Raw genomic sequence first — 19,785 nt, forward strand, 5'->3', positions numbered from 1 at the left:
GAGCGATCGAGTATACGGTCCAAACTGGACGGGCCCAGAGTGCTTCTTTTGAATGCCTTTTTCCGCTGACCGGGTTTAGAGCCTTTGAATCTGGCATTGACTGTCGTATCCTCGGTATTATCGTTGTTGATGCGGCGCTTGTGTTTGTTGTGATGTTACCTGCCATTGCCATCCTTGGTATCCGAAGTACCATGGTTCTTTGATATGTTATTGCTGCGAGCCAGCCAGCTGTCTTCTCCCGCGCAAAAGCGGGTCATGAGTGTCGTGAGGGCTGCCATAGATTTCAGCTTTTCCTAGCCAAGGTGCCGGGCGAGCCACTCGTCGCGGATGTTGTGCTTAAAAGCTGCTAGGGCCTCTGCATCCGGACAGTCGACGATTTGATTTTTTTTGTTAGGAACCGTGTCCAGAATTGCCTGGCCGATTCCTCTGGCTGCTGAATTATGTGGCTCAAGTCATCGACGTCTGGTGGTCGCACATAAGTGCCCTGGAAGTTGTCGAGGAATGCGGCTTCCAGGTCTTCCCAATAGCCAATGGATTCTGCTGGCAGGCTATTGAGCCAATGCCGAGCTGGTCCTTTGAGTTTGAGTGGGAGGTATTTGATGGCGTGTAGATCGTCACCGCGGGCCATGTGGATGTGCAGGAGGAAGTCCTCAATCCATACCGCAGGATCTGTTGTGTTGTCGTATGATTCGATATTTACGGGTTTGAAACCCTCTGGGATTTGGTGATCCATTACTTCGTCTGTGAAGCATAGTGGGTGTGCAGCGCCTCTGTACTGGGCTATATCGCGACGCAGCTCAAATGAGTCTTGTCCGCTGTGTTCAGCCCGGCCGGACTTACTTTTACTGTATCCGGTGTGATGGTTATCGTCTCGTGTAGTGGCGCGCCCTCGTGATCTGTAGATCGATCTTGCGTGTTTTGCTTTGTCCTCCAATACGTCTCGCAGGTCCAGCGTGTTTACCCGTGCCTTGTCATTTTTATTTGAGTGGCGTCGGGGTGCGGGCTGAGTTTTTGGCTGAAATGCCTCTTTGTCGTAGCCATGAGGTGGCCCATCAGCCGGATCATATCCTGGAGATGTAGGTTTGAATGCTTCCTCCTCCAGTCGGGGTAGCAACCTACGCTTTGGGTAACTCTTGGAGGGGCGTTCGAGTTCATATTCCTCGACCGCAAGGACTTCAGTTCATCTGTCAGCTAGCAAATCTTGATCAGCTTGAAGCTGCTGCTGCTTTTTCTGAAGGCTATTTGCCGTGGCTATAAGCCGGCGCTTGAAGCGCTCTTGTTCGACGGGATCCTCAGGCACAACAAATTTGTCATCGTCGAGGCTTGCCTCGTCTTCGGAGGGAGGCATGTAATTATCATCCTACACCTCTCCATCTGCCACTCTCTCGGAAGGGCTGGCTTCTCCATCCTCCTGCTCTAAATCTTGCTGGAGGGGATTGTTGTCGTCTTCGACACTGTCCGGAGTGCTATTATCTCCTGTGCCGGTGTCACCGCTTTTGCTTTGGCGAGACTTAGAGTGGCGCCGCTGACGTCGGCGCTTGGGTTGCTTCTTGGAGGGGTCATCCTCCGTTGTCTCGTCGCCATTGGCTTCTTTGGGTGTGTCCACCATGTATATATCATATGATGAGGTGGCTGTCCAGTGCCTTGTGGGCAGTGGTTCCTCTTCGTCTCCCGCATCATCGTCCATACCGTCGATGTCTTCGAAGTCGAAGTCGAGCATGTCGGTCAAATTGTCGACAGTGGCTACTAAGTGGGTGGTGGGTGGGCGGCGAATTTCTTCGTCATCCGCATCCCAATCCTGCCGAACATAGTTTGGCCAGGACTCTCCTGATAGGGAGAGAGAGACCTTAATGAGTTCAGTATGTCACCGAAAGGCGTGTGCTGAAAGATATCCGTGGAGGTGAACTCCATGATTGGTGCTCAGTCGGATTCGACAGGCACGGGCGCAGGCGGTTCGGAGTCCGTGGCCGGGGAAAAATCCGGTAGTTCGGCGTCACGGCTCCCATGAAGGGTAAGGTCGATCCTCGGCTCGATCGCCGCTGAAAATACGGCCTCCGTGGAGGGGTCTATCCACCCCTCCATGGATGGCACAATTGGCTCTGAATTGAGGGTCGGAGCAGTTGCCGGTGCGTTCTCCTAAACTCTATCTGATGGTAGAGCTAAATCATGCTCATCCTGACCGTGCGGCGCACTCGGCAGGGGCTCGAATCCGTCGAAGATCAAGTCTCCGCGGATGTCGGCCGTGTAGTTTAAGCTTCCAAACCTGACCTGGTGGCCAGGGGCGTAACTCTCGATCTGCTCCAGATGGCCAAGCGAGTTGGCCCGCAGTGCGAAGCCGCCGAATACAAAGATCTGTCCAGGGAGAAAAGTCTCACCCTGGACTGCATCGCTATCGATGATCGAAGGAGCCATCAAGCCTAACGGCGATGACACAGAGGAACTCTCAATGAAAGCACCAATGTCGGTGTCAAAACCGGCGGATCTCGAGTAGGGGGTCCCGAAATGTGCGTCTAAGGCAGATGGTAACAGGAGGCAGGGGACACGATGTTTTACCCAGGTTCGAGCCCTCTTGATGGAGGTAAAACCCTACGTCCTGCTTGATTATTCTTGATAATATGAGTAGTGCAAGAGTTGATCCAGCATGAGATCGGAGAGGCTAAACCCTAGAAGCTAGCCTATGGTATGATTGTATGTTGTCCTACGGACTAAAACCCTTCGGTTTATATAGACACCGGAGGGGGCTAGGGTTACACAAGGTCGGTTACAAAGGAGGAGATACATATCCGTATTGCCTAGCTTGCCTTCCACGCCAAGTAGAGTCCCATCCGGAAACGGGACGAAGTCTTCAATCTCGCATCTTCAATAGTCCAACAGTCCGGCTGTCCGAAGACCCCCTTATCCAGGACTCCCTCACATGGCCTTTGGGTAGAAAGCGTCCAAATAGTGTCATAATTGTGTCATAGCATTCTCTAGCCAAGTTGAATTCAACCTTCAGAGCCATTATTTGTGAGATGGCATCTAGCTGACAAAGCTTGATGTCACTACTGCAGGATGCTGCTAACACGACACTATGATCAAAGACCCTTCGACGAAACTGTGTGCGATGCAATAATCGCAAACGGTGGTGTAAAAAAACCATCAAAAAAGACGCAAATTGTTTGCGATGACGGATGCATCAAACATGGTTCAGATTTTAGTTGTGTGTGCGATTTAGGGCACACGGTTCCGTTCAATTAACCATTTTTGATGAGTAGGAACAAAAGAAATGGGCAACCAGATGAAGGTGTGTGCGATGTACAGCATACGGATCACTCGGATGAACTGTTTCTGATTAGGCAACACAAAAGAAACGGTCAGCCAGATCAAGGTGTGTGCGATGTACAGCATACAGTTCACTCGGATGAACTGTTTGTGATTAGGCAACACAAAAGAAACGGTCAGCTAGATCAAGGTGTGTGCGATGTACGACATGCGGTTCACCCGGATGAACTGTTTACGTTGAGACAAGAGAACAGAAACGGTTCAATATGACAAATACCATAAATATTGCAAGGTTCAAATTCAAAGATTACAACGCCCAAATTCAAACATTGCAAGCTGCGTCATTTTTGAAAAGGTATCAGCCGCTAACAAGTCATGTATCGGTTTAACACAATAACTTTCAATTGCTTTGCCATATGTTCTTCCCATATGAAGTCTGGCATTTTTGGAGGCACTTCCATTCCAGAGTACCAGCCGGCCCTGATAATCATACCATTGATCTTTCCTAATTAAATGCGTGTTCAACCTCAGTACACTCAGCACCTTTGCTCTGGCAAGAAAGAACCTGGCGAGTGTAATCTCCGGTGGGGTCCCTCGGTAGGAGTTCAAAGTAATATTTGAGAGATGCAGATCCAGGCATTCAATGTGATTGTCGTTATAAATATCACCCACCGGGCCTAATATGCACTGCAAAAGAAGAGAACGTGTTAGTGCCTACATGCAGTTTTGAACACTGCTACACACCCATTTGGTTTGCAAGATCCGTAAAATGCACCAATGTGCCATCTTCGATCTGGCATGATTAACATGGGCATTTGATTACAATCAAGAAACATGTAGCCTTCTTCACAAGAGGTTGGATTGGATGAAAAATTCCCTAAGAAAACTAGTACAGATGAATCCAAAGGAGAAATGCTTTTCGACGATTGTAATCATATGAATGAAGCAACCAATATGGGGTGGGGGTGTATGTCCTAAAATCCTCCAGAATTCCATCAGAAATCATAGTACATTGTCATTGTAAACTTGGGAAAAGGTGCAAAAAATTGAACTCCCTTATGGTTAACATTTAACAGGAAAGGAACATCACATCGATATATAACTTCTTCAGGCACGGAAAGCATCTCAGGCAACTGAAAACTTGGTCCAGGTTGGGGACGACATGTTCTAGTGCCAAGACCTTCACTGTTCCTAGAGTCTGGGTGAAGCTTCGCTGGATAATAGACGAACATACATCTTCAAAACTAGAAATAACGTTGATATCAAGAAGGAGAGGTATATAAGGCGACTATTGTACCTGAAAGTTGTAGTGTTTGACAAACGAGTAGCCCACCACTTTCAATTTCAGCGCAGAAATGACATTGATTCTTGTTGGACCTTGTTGATCAACTACAAGTAATCTCTCAAGTGAAGGTGTGTCCTGGATGACTATATTGTGGTCCACCTTTTGTGATCTCTCATTGCAGCACCAGCAACACACATAAATAGTCCGGAGAGTCCTGGAGGTGATGTGCAAGGTACACGACCAATTGATCGCCTGGAGATGAAGTAACTCGAGTGCAGTACAGCCACGGAGCAGGCACTCCATGTCATCCTTTGGGATGCGGATGGCGATGAGCTCGAGGTGCTTCAGTCATGGTAGAAAAAGAGCGGGCGCGCCATTAAGGGGGGAATGGCAGTTCATGAACTTGGCGAGGCAGAACGTGGGCGCGAAGCGGAGCGCGAATGTTGGCAGCAAGGGCATATGCCCATCATTATAACTTAGCTTCTCGAGCTGATCTAGGGTGTGGGATCAGAACCACTCGTCAAGCTTGGATCGGTCCTTGCCATTGGAATGGAACTTGCCCGTGATAAGGCCTTTGATTGGTCCATCGTGACTGCCAAGGATCTAGGAGGACGCATCCAAGCTTTGGCGATAGCCATAGCAAAGCTTGTGGGCATCGAGGAGGTCGACAAAGGGGTGCGGAGCCATAGGGTGCGCCACCGTCGGGAAAGGGCGGCTGTCCTCGCCCGATATTTGATTGGGAGGAGGGATATGATAACGATCAATATATCATCGGGGAGGTTGTTGATGAAGTCTAGGCCTGCTAGAGTCGCTTGCAGTTCTTTCTCGACCCACCTCTACTTGTTGGTAGCCTCGTTCTCCACCTCGTCGGTGGGGACGGAAACCTCTATCTCCATATTCACGCCGTGCTCCAGTGCTTCAGTAGCCCCGATGTCGCCACTCCCTCCGATGGGGCGCTTCGGCGGCATCATCGTACACTGATGCTTTGAGGACTCAAAACGGCGTCGAGGATGCGTGCGGAGAGAGAGGAATTGTGTGTGTGGCGAGGATGGGGGGTGCGGCCGCTCAGCGGCACCATTAATATAGACCAGTGGGAGCGAGACGGGCGGCGGTCCAAGGCTGTCTCGCTTCCCTGTGAGAACGACTGCTTAATCTCTAGTATGAATGAAATCTATGCTTAATTATTGAATTTTAGTTGCAAAAAATAGATGGTGCTAATGATTTTTAACTGCATATTTTGACAAATCGCAGTGCTCTTGGCTTAGCACCAAAGTCTGGCTTCAATTTGCACACCATAATCTGAATTGTTTGCATTGAAGAGATGCACAGATCCTGCGTTGAACAGCTTGTACGCTTCCTGGTGAGCCTGCGCACCGGACTGTGCTCGCACGCCTCCCGTTCAGTCAAGCAGTTGTCCACACGACACCTCCTATAGCCATTAAAACCAAGACATGTGGCGTCACATGAATGGTTAACCGAACACACACGATTTGAATTATAGAAACGTTTGATATATTAAAGTGGCAACTATTTTTTTCAAAATGCCTTTGTTGGTAGTCATTATTTGAGTACGCCTTCTCTCAAAATGGACATGAAAAATACCACAACATGTTTGGTATCTTTCCATGATAGCACGCCAAGTTTTATGAATTTTAGACGAGTTTTAGATTTACTAGAATTTAAAAACAAAGTATCTCAACATTTTACCGGCAATCATCGGTGCCCTGGTGTTTGAAATTCATTCACATTTCTTGCATGCACCCAAGGACACAGATTTTTGATTTTTCAACCAATTTATATGCACTGGAGCATGTGCATGTAGTTCAAATTTGAATTATGCACATTAATGCATTGAAACTCAGTTAATGCATAAAAATGTCCAAACGAACCCCGAAAAATCACAAAAAGTCACACAACACTCCTGTTGTTCTATGTTGACACGAGAAAAAAATTGAAAGCAATAAGAGGCAATGAATATCGTTTCGTCCCCAAAGGTGGGACGTTCCCTACCGAAAACCATCATGCTTGTTGTGAGAAGCTCCGGTTTGTGAGAAGCATATACCCAAACCTGCCCCAAATGGGACAAAATTTTTACCGCAGCATGTTGATGCCGCTCCATGATAGCATGCCAAGTTTCATGAATTTCAGACGAGTTTGGGATTTACTAGAATTTAGAAACCAGCCATCTCAATGTTTGCCCGCAATCAACGGTGCCCTTGTGTTTGAAATTCATTCCCGTTTCTTGCATGGGACCTAAGCATGCACCCAAGGACACAAATTTGATTTTTCAACCAATTTATATGCACTGGAGCATGTGCATGTAGTTCAAATTTGAATTGTGCACATAAATGCATTGAAAGCTCAGATAATGCATAAAAATGTCCAATCAAACCCCGAAAAATCACAAAAATACACACAACACTCATGTTGTTCAATGTTGACACGAGAACAAATTTTAAAGCAATAAGAGGCAATGGATATTGTTTCTTCTCGAAACATGGGGCGTTCCTGACCGAAAACCATCATGCTTGTTATGAGAAGCTCCGGTTTGTGAGAAGCATATACCCAAACCTGCCCCAAATGGGATAAATTTTTTACCACAACATGTTAATGCTGCTCCATGATAGCATGCCAAGTTTCATGAATTTCAGACGAGTTTTGGATTCATTAGAATTTAAAAACTAGGCATCTTAATGTTTTGTCGGCAATCAACGGTGCCCTGGTGTTTGAAATTCATTTTCATTTCTTGCATGGGACCTAAGCATGCACCCAAGGACACACATTTGATTTTTCAACCAATGTATATGCACTGGAGCATGTTCATGTAGTTCAAATTTCAATTATGCACATAAATGCATTGATAACTCAGTTAATGCACAAAAATGTCCAAACGAACCCCGAAAAATAACAAAAAATCACACAACACTCCTGTTGTTCTATGTTGACATGAGATTTTTTTCGAAATCTATAAGAGGCAATGGATATCGTTTTGTCCCCAAAGGTGGGACGTTCCCTACTGAAAACCATCATGCTTGTTGTGAGAAGCTCCGGTTTGTGAGAAGCATATACCCAAACCTGCCCCAAATGGGATAGAAATTTTACCACGGCATGTTGATGCCGCTCCATGGTAGCATGCCAACTTTCATGAATCTCAGACGAGTTTCGAATTTACTAGGATTTAAAAACCAGGCATCTCAATGTTTTGCCCGCAATCAACGGTGCCCTTGTGTTTGAAATTCATTCCCATTTCTTGCATGGGACCTAAGCATGCACACAGATTTGATTTTTCAACCAATTTATATGCACTGGAGCATGTGCATGTAGTTCCAATTTGAATTGTGCACATAAATGCATTGAAAACTCAGATAATGCATAAAAATGACCAGACGAACCCTGAAAAATCACAAAAATTCACACAACAGTCCTGTTGTTCTATGTTGACATGAGGAAAAAATTGAAAGCAATAAAAGGCAATGGATATCGTTTCATCCCCAAAGGTGGGGCGTTCCCTACCGAAAACCATCATGCTTGCTGTGAGAAGCTCCGGTTTGTGAGAAGCATATACCCTAACCTTCCCGAAATGGGACAAAAAATTTGCCACGCCATGTTGATGTCGCTCCAAGATAGCATGCCAAGTTTCATGAATTTCAGACGAGTTTTGGATTTACTAGAGTATAAAAACCAGGCATCTCAATGTTTTGCCGGCAATCAACGGTAGCCTTGTGTTTGAAATGCATTCCCATTTCTTGCATGGGACCTAAGCATGCACACAAATTTGTTTTTTCAACCAATTTATATGCACAGGAGCATGTGCATGTAGTTCAAATTTGAATTATGCACATAAATGCATTGAAAACTCACTTAATGCATAAAAATGTCCAAACAAACCCCGAAAAATCACAAAAATTCACACAACACTCATATTGTTCGATGTTGAGATGAGAAAAAAAATTGAAAGCAATAAGATGCTATGGATATCATTTCGTCCCCAAAAGTGGGACGTTCCCTACCGAAGAAGCATCATGCTTATTGTGAGAAGCTCCGATTTGTGAGAAGCATATACCCAAACCTTCCCAAATGGGACAAATTTTTCACCACGGCATGTTGATGCTGCTCCATGATAGCATGCCAACTTTCATGAATTTCAGACGAGTTTTGGATTTACTAGAATTTAAAAACCAGGCATCTCAATGTTTTGCCGGCAATCAACGATGCACTGGTGTTTGAAATTCATTCCCATTTATTGCATGGGACCTAAGCATGCACCCAAGGACACATATTTGATTTTTCAACCAATTCATATGCACCATAGCATGTGCATGTAGTTCAAATTTGAATTATGCACATAAATGCATTGAGAACTCACTTAATGCATAAAAATGTCCAAACGAACCCCGAATAATCACAAAAAATAACACAACACTCCTGTTGTTCTATGTTGACACGAGAAAATTTTTGAAAGCAATAAGAGGCAATGGATATCATTTCGTCCCCAAAGGTGGGGCGTTCCCTACCGAAACCATCATGCTAGTTGTGAGAAGCTCTGGTTTGTGAGAAGCATATACCCAAACCTGCCCCAAATCGGACAAAAAATTTACCATGCCATGTTGATGCCGCTCCATGATAGCATGCCATGTTTTATGAATTTCAGACGAGTTTTGGATTTACTAGAATTTATAAACCAGGCATCTCAATGTTTTGTCGGCAATCAACGGTGCCCTGGTGTTTGAAATTCATTTCCATTTCTTGCATGGGACCTAAGAATGCACCCAAAGACACACATTTGATTTTTCAACCAATTTATATGCACTGGAGCATGTGCATGTAGTTCAAATTTCAGTTATGCACATAAATGCATTGATAACTCAGTTAATGCATAAAAATGTCCAAACGAACCCCGAAAAATAACAAAAATTCACACAACACTCCTATTGTTCTATGTTGACATGAGGTTTTTTTTGAAAGCAATAAGAAGCAATGGATATCGTTTTGTCCCCAAAGGTGGGACATTCCCTACTGAAAACCATCATGCTTTTTGTGAGAAGCTCTGGTTTGTGAGAAGCATATACCCAAACCTGCCCCAAATGGGATAGAAATTTTACCACAGCATGTTGATGCCGCTCCATGGTAGCATGCCAACTTTCATGAATTTCAGACGAGTTTTGGATTTACTAGGATTTAAAAACCAGGCATCTCAATGTTTTGCCTGCAATTAACGGTGCCCTTGTGTTTGAAATTCATTCCCATTTCTTGCATGGGACCTAAGCATGCACACAGATTTGATTTTTCAACCAATTTATGCGCACTGGAGCATGTGCATGTAGTTCAAATTTGAATTGTGCACATAAATGCATTGAAAACTCAGATAATGCATAAAAATGATCAAACGAACCCCGAAGAATCACAAAAATTCACACAACACTCCTGTTGTCCTATATTGACACGAGGAAAAAAATTGAAAGTAATAAAAGGCAATGGATATCGTTTCGTCCCCAAAGGTGGGGCGTTCCCTACCGAAAACCATCATGCTTGCTGTGAGAAGCTCCGGTTTGTGAGAAGCATATACCCTAACCTTCCCAAAATGGGACAAAAAATTTGCCACGCCATGTTGATGTCGCTCCATGATAGCATGCCAAGTTTCATGAATTTCAGACGAGTTTTGGATTTACTAGAGTATAAAAACCAGGCATCTCAATGTTTTGCCGGCAATCAACGATGCCCTTGTGTTTGAAATGCATTCCCATTTCTTGCATGTGACCTAAGCATGCACACAGATTTGATTTTTCAACCAATTTATATGCACTTGAGCATGTGCATGTAGTTCAAATTTGAATTATGCACATAAATGCATTGAAAACTCACTTAATGCATAAAAATGTCCAAACGAACCCTGAAAAATCACAAAAATTCACACAACACTCCTATTGTTCGATGTTGAGATGAGAAAAAAATTGAAAGCAATAAGAGGCAATGGATATCATTTCGTCCCCAAAAGTGGGACGTTCCCTACCGAAAACCATCATGCTTGTTGTGAGAAGCTTCGATTTGTGAGAAGCATATACCCAAACCTTCCCAAATGGGACAAAAATTTTACCAAGGCATGTTGATGCCGCTCCATGATAGCATGCCAACTTTCATGAATTTCAGACGAGTTTTGGATTTACTAGAATTTAAAAACCAGGCATCTCAATGTTTTGCCAGCAATCAACGATGCACTGGTGTTTGAAATTCATTCCCATTTATTGCATGGGACCTAAGCATGCACCCAAGGATACATATTTGATTTTTCAACCAATTCATATGCATTGGAGCATGTGCATGTAGTTCAAATTTGAATTATGCACATAAATGCATTGAGAACTCACTTAATGCATAAAAATGTCCAAACGAACCCCGAATAATCACAAAAAATAACACAACACTCCTGTTGTTCTATGTTGACATGAGAAATTTTTTTAAAGAAATTAGAGGCAATGGATATCGTTTCATCCCCAAAGGTGGGGCGTTCCCTACCGAAACCATCATGCTTGTTGTGAGAAGCTCTGGTTTGTGAGAAGCATATACCCAAACCTGCCCCAAATGGGACAAAAAATTTACCATGCCATGTTGATGCCGCTCCATGATAGCATGCCAAGTTTTATGAATTTCAGACGAGTTCTGGATTTACTAGAATTTATAAACCAGGCATCTCAATGTTTTGTCGGCAATCAACGGTGCCCTGGTGTTTGAAATTCATTTCCATTTCTTGCATGGGACCTAAGCATGCACCCAAGGACACACATTTGATTTTTCAACCAATTTATATGCACTGGAGCATGTGCATGTAGTTCAAATTTCAATTATGCACATAAATGCATTGATAACTCAGTTAATGCATAAAAATGTCCAAACGAACCCCGAAAAATAACAAAAATTCACACAACACTCCTGTTGTTCTATGTTGACATGAGATTTTTTTTTTGAAAGCAACAAGAAGCAATGGATATCGCTTTGTCCCCAAAAGTGGGACGTTCCCTACTAAAAACCATCATGCTTGTTGTGAGAAGCTCTGGTTTGTGAGAAGCTTATACCCAAACCTGCCCCAAATGGGATTGAAATTTTACCACGGCATGTTGATGCCGCTCCATGGTAGCATGCCAACTTTCATGAATTTCTGACGAGTTTTGGATTTACTAGGATTTAAAAACCAGGCATCTCAATGTTTTGCCCGCAATCAACATTGCCCTTGTGTTTGAAATTCATTCCCATTTCTTGCATGGGACCTAAGCATGCACACAGATTTGATTTTTCAACCAATTTATATGCACTGGAGCATGTGCATGTAGTTCAAATTTGAATTGTGCACATAAATGCATTGAAATCTCAGATAATGCATAAAAATGATCAAACGAACCCCGAAAAATCACAAAAATTCACACAACACTCCTGTTGTTCTATGTTCAAACGAGGAAAACAATTGAAGGCAATGGATATCGTTTCGTCCCCAAAGGTGGGGCGTTCCCTACCGAAAACCATCATGCTTGCTGTGAGAAGCTCCGGTTTGTGAGAAGCATATACCCTAACCTTCCCAAAATGGGACAAAAAATTTGCCACGCCATGTTGATGTCGCTCCATGATTGCATGCCAAGTTTCATGAATTTCAGACGAGTTTTGGATTTACTAGAGTATAAAAACCAGACATCTCAATGTTTTGCCGGCAATCAACGGTGCCCTTGTGTTTGAAATGCATTCCCATTTCTTGCATGGGACCTAAGCATGCACACAGATTTGATTTTTCAACCAATTTATATGCACTTGAGCATGTGCATGTAGTTCAAATTTGAATTATGCACATAAATGCATTGAAAACTCACTTAATGCATAAAACTGTCCAAACGAACCCTGAAAAATCACAAAAATTCACACAACACTCCTATTGTTCGATGTTGAGATGAGAAAAAAATTGAAAGCAATAAGAGGCAATGGATATCATTTCGTCCCCAAAAGTGGGACGTTCCCTACCGAAAACCATCATCCTTGTTGTGAGAAGCTCCGATTTGTGAGAAGCATATACCCAAACCTTCCCAAATGGGACAAATTTTTTACCAAGGCATGTTGATGCCGCTCCATGATAGCATGCCAACTTTCATGAATTTCAGACGAGTTTTGGATTTACTAGAATTTAAAAACCAGGCATCTCAATGTTTTGCCGGCAATCAACGATGCACTGGTGTTTGAAATTCATTCCCATTTATTGCATGGGACCTAAGCATGCACCCAAGGACACATATTTGATTTTTCAACCAATTCATATGCACTGGAGCATGTGCATGTAGTTCAAATTTGAATTATGCACATAAATGTATTGAGAACTCACTTAATGCATAAAAATGTCCAAACGAACCCCGAATAATCACAAAAAATAACACAACACTCCTGTTGTTCTATGTTGACACGAGAAAATTTTTGAAAGCAATAAGAGGCAATGGATATCGTTTCGTCCCCAAAGGTGGGGCGTTCCCTACAGAAACCATCATGCTTGTTGTGAGAAGCTCTGGTTTGTGAGAAGCATATACCCAAACCTGCCCCAAATGGGACAAAAAATTTACCATGCCATGTTGATGCCGCTCCATGATAGCATGCCAAGTTTTATGAATTTCAGACGAGTTTTGGATTTACTAGAATTTATAAACCAGGCATCTCAATGTTTTGCCGGCAATCAACGATGTCCTAGTGTTTGAAATTCATTCCCATTTCTTGCATGGGACCTAAGCATGCACCCAAGGACAAAGATTTGATTTTTCAACCAATTTATATGCACTGGAGCATGTGCATGTAGTTCAAATTTTAATTATGCACATAAATGCATTGAAAACTCACTTAATGCATAAAAATGTCCAAACGAACCTTGAATAATTCCAATTCTTTTATGACACATATATAGTTGCATGATCACTGCAGATAAAAGGTCTAGCAATTCAAACACCGTCCATGGCCGCTGTGACCCCATTATGTAATTCAAATCAAGACGAAAAATCAAGTAGATCCCACACCGTTTATTATAACCAACTGTGTGAGATGCAGCACAAAGTATCTTCGAATCGTGTCTGAATAAGGGACCGTGTCTGATGACACTTTGTGTGCTAGTTTTTTGGATGAAGCGATTCCAAATTTTCAGCTTCCGCGGAAATATCTACCTCCCCGCCCCCTCCCCCTTACCAAAAGCCACATTTCCCCTGTTTCTGCCTTCCTTTCCAAGTTGAAACCTTCACTCCTTGCTTGCAGCGCCGCCGCCTCCTCGCCGGCGACCCTCCTTCACGCTGCTCGGCCTCGCCTATCCACGCAGGTAATCCACATCCGACCCCCATCCTCCTCCTCCTTCCACATCCCACAATCCCCGATCGCCGGCGCGAGCACGACACCATCCACCCAAATCCCCGACCCCTCCACCAAATAAGCGCCGGCCTAAGCCATGGTGCACACAGTATAGCCAGGACCTCAAGGAGCATTTGGCAGCGGAGAAGCAAATCGCAGCCGCACGCGCGGATGAGGTCGCGATGGCTGCCATTCGTGCCGACCCCCAGATCTTGGAGGAGCACCTCTCCGTCAAGGCCACCGTTGACGCCTCGCATTCTGACACTGCGACACGGTTGGCTGCTTTAAACGATAGTTCATGGCGTTTTCTTGAGGCCACCGTCAGTGCCTTCGACAAAGACTACGAGGTGTTTTCTCAGCGTGCACATGCTTACCTCATCACGAGAGCCAGTAGGTTGTTGCCCGAAGCGGCTCAGGCAACTCACCACTACAACGAGGGCACCCACGATGCGGAGGCCTCGCCCTCTTCCATGTCCAAGGAGCTAATCATCACCGATATCTCTGACAATGAGGAGTAGCTTGTCTTATTAGCTCACTATAAGGACCCATGTTCAGTTTGCTAGCTACTACCTTTCCTTAACAAATTCTAGTGAATTGTGCTATCTACTTTTACCATGCAATCATCTGCTATAGTGTATATGTTCTATATGTCATGCAATGTGGTGTTCAATTAACTACTTGGTTCAATTCTGCAAATGTAATGTTTAATTCTTCAGGGTGCAATATTTCCAGGTTGTTAAGCATGCTTGGTTTGGTTAACTGTCTGATCTTCTATTAGGAGTATGTTATATTGTTCAATTGGTGTTTTGTTAACTGGTTGGTTCATTTGTTGTGGCTTGGTTCACTTGTTGTGGTGTTTAGTTAACTGCTTGGTTCAATTATGCAATGCGATGTTCAATTGTTGTGGCTGCATTCTGTTATTGTATACCATGTGAGGAATAAATCGAATTTGGCTATAGTAAATACATGAGAAACAAATACAATTGCTATATTTCCAAGTTTTTAAGCATGCTTGGTAAGGTTAACTGTCTGATATTCTATTAGGAGTATGTTATATTGTGCAATGTGGTGCTCAGTTAACGTTTGGTTCATTTGTTGTGGTGTTTAGTTAACTGCTTGGTTCAATTCTGCAATGCGATGTTCAATTGTTGTGGCTGCATTATGTTATTGTATACCATGTGAGGAATAAATCGAATTTGGCTGTACTAAATACATGAGAAACAAATACAATTGCTATATTTCCAAGTTGTTAAGCATGCTTGGTTTGGTTAACTGTCTAATCTTCTATTAGGAGTATGTTATATTGTGCAATGTGGTGCTCAGTTAACGTTTGGTTCATTTGTTGTGTTGTTTAGTTAATTGCTTGGTTCAATTCTGCAATGCGATGTTCAATTGATGTGGCTGCATTCTGTTATTGTATACCAAGTGAGGAATAAATCAAATTTGGCTGCACTTAATACCTGAGAAACATATACAAGTGCTATATTTCCTAGTTATTAATAATGCTTGGTTTGGATAAATGGGTTTTCCATGTGGCTTGAATTAATCTGATGAATCTGCAATGTGCTTATTTTTCATCAACATATTTTACCGATAGCATGCGAACCCTTACTTAACCTAATGACTAACTACCTTATATGTGTTGCAGGGAAACAATGGGACGCACTGAGGTTTACAAGATGGTACTAACTATTATACCTTGCCTTTTTTATTCCTTTGCCCCATTTCCAATATAGAGAAGATATTTATGCACATCCTTGTTTTCAGGGTTCACTAATGATTACCTCTCAAACAACCTCTATGGTCAGGAGGCGAGGAAAGTTTTCATACAACACCCACGGTTCAATATTGAAGTGTTCCCGAAGAGGTCGAAGGATGGACGGTCAATCATCCACAGGCACTGGCCTAAAGTTGCAAAGACCCTCAACATGAATGAAGGCTCAATATTTGCCTTCCGCTTCAGCAGTTTTCTAGATGAGATGCATCTCTCTATGTACCGTCTATGATGCTAACTTTGAAAGGTTCTAGATGTTGCATGTGAAACTTGCTGCTAGTGCAGTTGTATAATGGGGTAGCTGAGTGCTGAAGCTATATCATGTTGTACTCCGATGTATTTCAATTATGAAATCATGCTTCCTTAATATGGAAATGGAATATATTATGTGCTTAATATGAATGTCAATTAGATTAGCGAATGGATTATTAGTAATAGGGCAATTAGCCCACTAATTGGCCAATTAGCTTGCTAATTGGGTTTTCCTATTGTAAACGGTTAATGGGAAAACACCGTGGGTGATGACCTCAGGCAACGCACACAGTTTCTAGGAATAAACCGTGTTGGATCAATGCACAATCACACACGACATTCTCTTCAAAACTGTTTGCGTTACGCCACCTTGCGCAAATGTTTTCCTTGTAGTGACTGTGTAGGATGTATATACGAACAGAAACGTTTAGTGGTGACTGACTGTGTGGGATGTACTTACAACAGGAAATGATTTCGCGTGTATAATTGTATTTTTTAGCACCACTGCACGTACTTTCTGTATTTGAGTGCTCGTCGGTCGCACACGGCCTCATTTTGTCGAGCGTCTGTGCCAGGAGGGCATATCCCCAACGGTTTCTGGGTCGTGTGGGAAGGACCCCCCTATCGCCCACACTCACTTGGCGACGGTTCCGAATGAAAGGGGTTAAAAACCGTTTGTATAGGATCGACGTGTACCAGTGTGTGCTCATCGAGAGGATGTTTTGAAGACTCCAACATTTCATTGAAGGCCTTTGTAGATTCCTCCATCTCATCGTTCGAGTCCCGAGCATCATCAAAGTCTTGCACCATGTCTTGCATCCCTGTACCATGCTTGTCGGTGCGACGACGAAGCACCTCAGCTCTGGCATGTTGGGCAGACTCGCCATGAAATGTCCACACCGTATAATCTGGCGTAAAACCCCACTTCGATAGGTGTTTTCCCATTTCATCCTCCGTCCTCTTGTGCCAATTGTTGCACCCGGTGCAGGGGCACCATGTTATCCTCTGGCCATTTGCACATGTGGCTCTCAGAAACCCCTTGGTTTTTATTAACCATTTTGTGGTCATGTCTTTCTGACTAGTGTGACCGATGTACATCCACACACGATCAGTCATCTTACCTAGATAATGGACACATAAGAAATATATATATATATATATATATATATATATATATATATATATATATATATATATATCAGCATGTATATATTCATCAGTTAAAGGAGTTTGTCACTTTTATTACGTCCATGCAACCTAGACGCTAATAGGTAAAGATAGGTCCTAATCCCACCCGAGTATGTGTAGATTGGGTTCGTTTTCCCATGCTCTACTCCAGATCCGACGCAAATTTCGGCAGCACCTCCCTGCTTTTCTCCTGATACACGTCTCGGCAATAAGCAGAGAGGATGTGTACCCATAGAACAACAGGGAGGCACTGACGAAATTCTGCATCGGATCTGGAGCAGAGCATATGGGAAAACGAACCCAATCTACACATACTCGGGCTGTCCATGGATAACGTTGGACAATTCGAAAGAATCACGGTTATAAATATGCAAATGCATGCATATTTATAGATGTAACCCTTTCGAATGGGAGACGCATAGTGGTCACACATACTGATGATTGAAGACACTTATAGCTAGCAAGTTTCATCGGCACGAAGACTGGAACAGAGCAAATCAAGGGGGAGGATATGTCATTTGTGCTAACCCATGAACGCAGGGGCGGAGCTCATCGAACACTAGACTCTCGTAGTGACGAAAAAACTGCACATTTAAATCGAAAGATGAGTTTCATAGCAATATTGTTGTTTCCGTCAACCTAACTAAATATTTACAACAGGACGAGCGGGTTAGGGGTTCCTCGGCGTTGATAGAACCCTAAATAGGAACTACCATCGGTGCAAGGTGCATGAGGCGGTCAGTGTTGAACACTAGATCCATGTCCCACAAGTGAGGCCGGCGCCCGGCGTCCCGCAACAATAGTTCTGGTGGCCGATGACGGTCGAACACCTTGGCAAATTTGTCTAGCAGCCTCTGCGATGAGGATTAAAGCCAAGTTTTGAAATTTCAAAAAACCAAACCGACTTGAGTTAGTCTGGGTGTTTCAAGTTTCAGCACTTAGCTTTCAATCATCATCTCTGAGGCTGCCGGTCAAATTCGCAATGCTGTTCGACCGCCATCGACATCGAGAACTGTTGCTACGGGATGCAGGACTCCTGTGTCACTTGTGGGACATGGATGTAGTATTCGACACCGACGGCCACATGTACCTCGCACTGATGATACTTGCTATTTAGGGTACCATCGACACCGAGGAACCCCCTAACCCGCTCGTCCCCGGGTAAACCTAAATTAGCATGCATTCAATAAGAAAAACTACATCATCTCTTGCTTCCGTACATCGTTGAATATTATCACTAATACATCTCAAATAGTATCATACATATAGCATCGCTAATACAGCTAGAACCGTAGAGAACGACGGGTATCGGCACGGGCGGTGGACAGCCAAAGGGAAGGAACCATCACAGGATCATAGCTCCAATGAGATCCCCGAAGAACCTGCCAGGTATTGTGTGATACGTCTCCAACGTATCTACTTTTCCAAACACTTTTGCCCTTGTTTTGGACTCTAACTTGCATGATTTGAATGGAACTAACCCGGACTGACGTTGTTTTCAGTAGAATTGCCATGGTGTTATTTTTGTGCAGAAATAAAAGTTCTCGGAATGACCTGAAAATTCACGGAGACGCGTTTTGGAATATATAAAAATACTTGCGAAAGAATCAGCGTAAGTGGGCCCACACCCTGTCCACGAGGGTGCAGGGTGCCCCCCACCCCCTGGGGTGCGCCCCCCTGCCTCATGGGCCCCCTGAGGCTCCACCAACGTCAACTCCAACTCTATATATTCACGTTCAGGGAGAAAAAATCAGAGAGAAGGATTCATCGTGTTTTACGATACAGAGCCGCCGCCAAGCCCTAATCTCTCTCAGGAGGGCTGATCTAGAGTCTGTTTAGGGCTCCGGAGAGGGGAATCCGTCGCCATCATCATCATCAACCTTCCTCCATCACCAATTTCATGATTCTCATAGTCGTGCGTGAGTAATTCCATTGTAGGCTTGTTGGACAGTGATGGGTTGGATGAGATTTACCATGTAATCGAGTTAGTTTTGTTAGGGTTGATCCCTAGTATCCATCATGTTCTAAGATTGATGTTGCTATGACTTTGCTATGCTTAATGCTTGTCACTAGGGTCTGAGTGCCATGATTTCAGATCTGGACCTATTATGTTTTCATGAATATATGTGAGTTCTCGATCATATTTTGCAAGTCAATAGTCACCTACTATGTGTTATGATCCGGTAACCCCGAAGTGACAATGATCGGGACCACTCCCGATGATGACCATAGTTTGAGGAATTCATGTATTCACTAAGTGTTAATGCTTTGTTCTGGTACTCTATTAAAAGGAGGCCTTAATATCCCTTAGTTTCCAATAGGACCCCGCTGCCACAGGAGGGTAGGACAAAATATGTCATGCAAGTTCTTTTCCATAAGCTTGTATGACTATATTCGGAATACATGCCTACATTACATTGATGAACTGGAGCTAGTTCTGTGTCACCCTATGTTATAACTATTGCATGAGGAATCGCATCCGACATAATTATCCATCACTGATCCATAGCCTACGAGCTTTTCGCATATTGATCTTTGCTTAGTTACTTTTCTGTTGCCACTGTTACAATCACTACAGAAACTACTACTGTTACTTTTGCCACTGTTACCGCTACTTCCATATTACTTTGCTACTTAATACTTTGTTGCAGATATTAAGTCTTTCAGGTGC

Source organism: Triticum dicoccoides, chromosome 4A (genome assembly GCF_002162155.2).
Source record: "Triticum dicoccoides isolate Atlit2015 ecotype Zavitan chromosome 4A, WEW_v2.0, whole genome shotgun sequence".
Lineage (NCBI taxonomy): Eukaryota > Viridiplantae > Streptophyta > Magnoliopsida > Poales > Poaceae > Triticum > Triticum dicoccoides.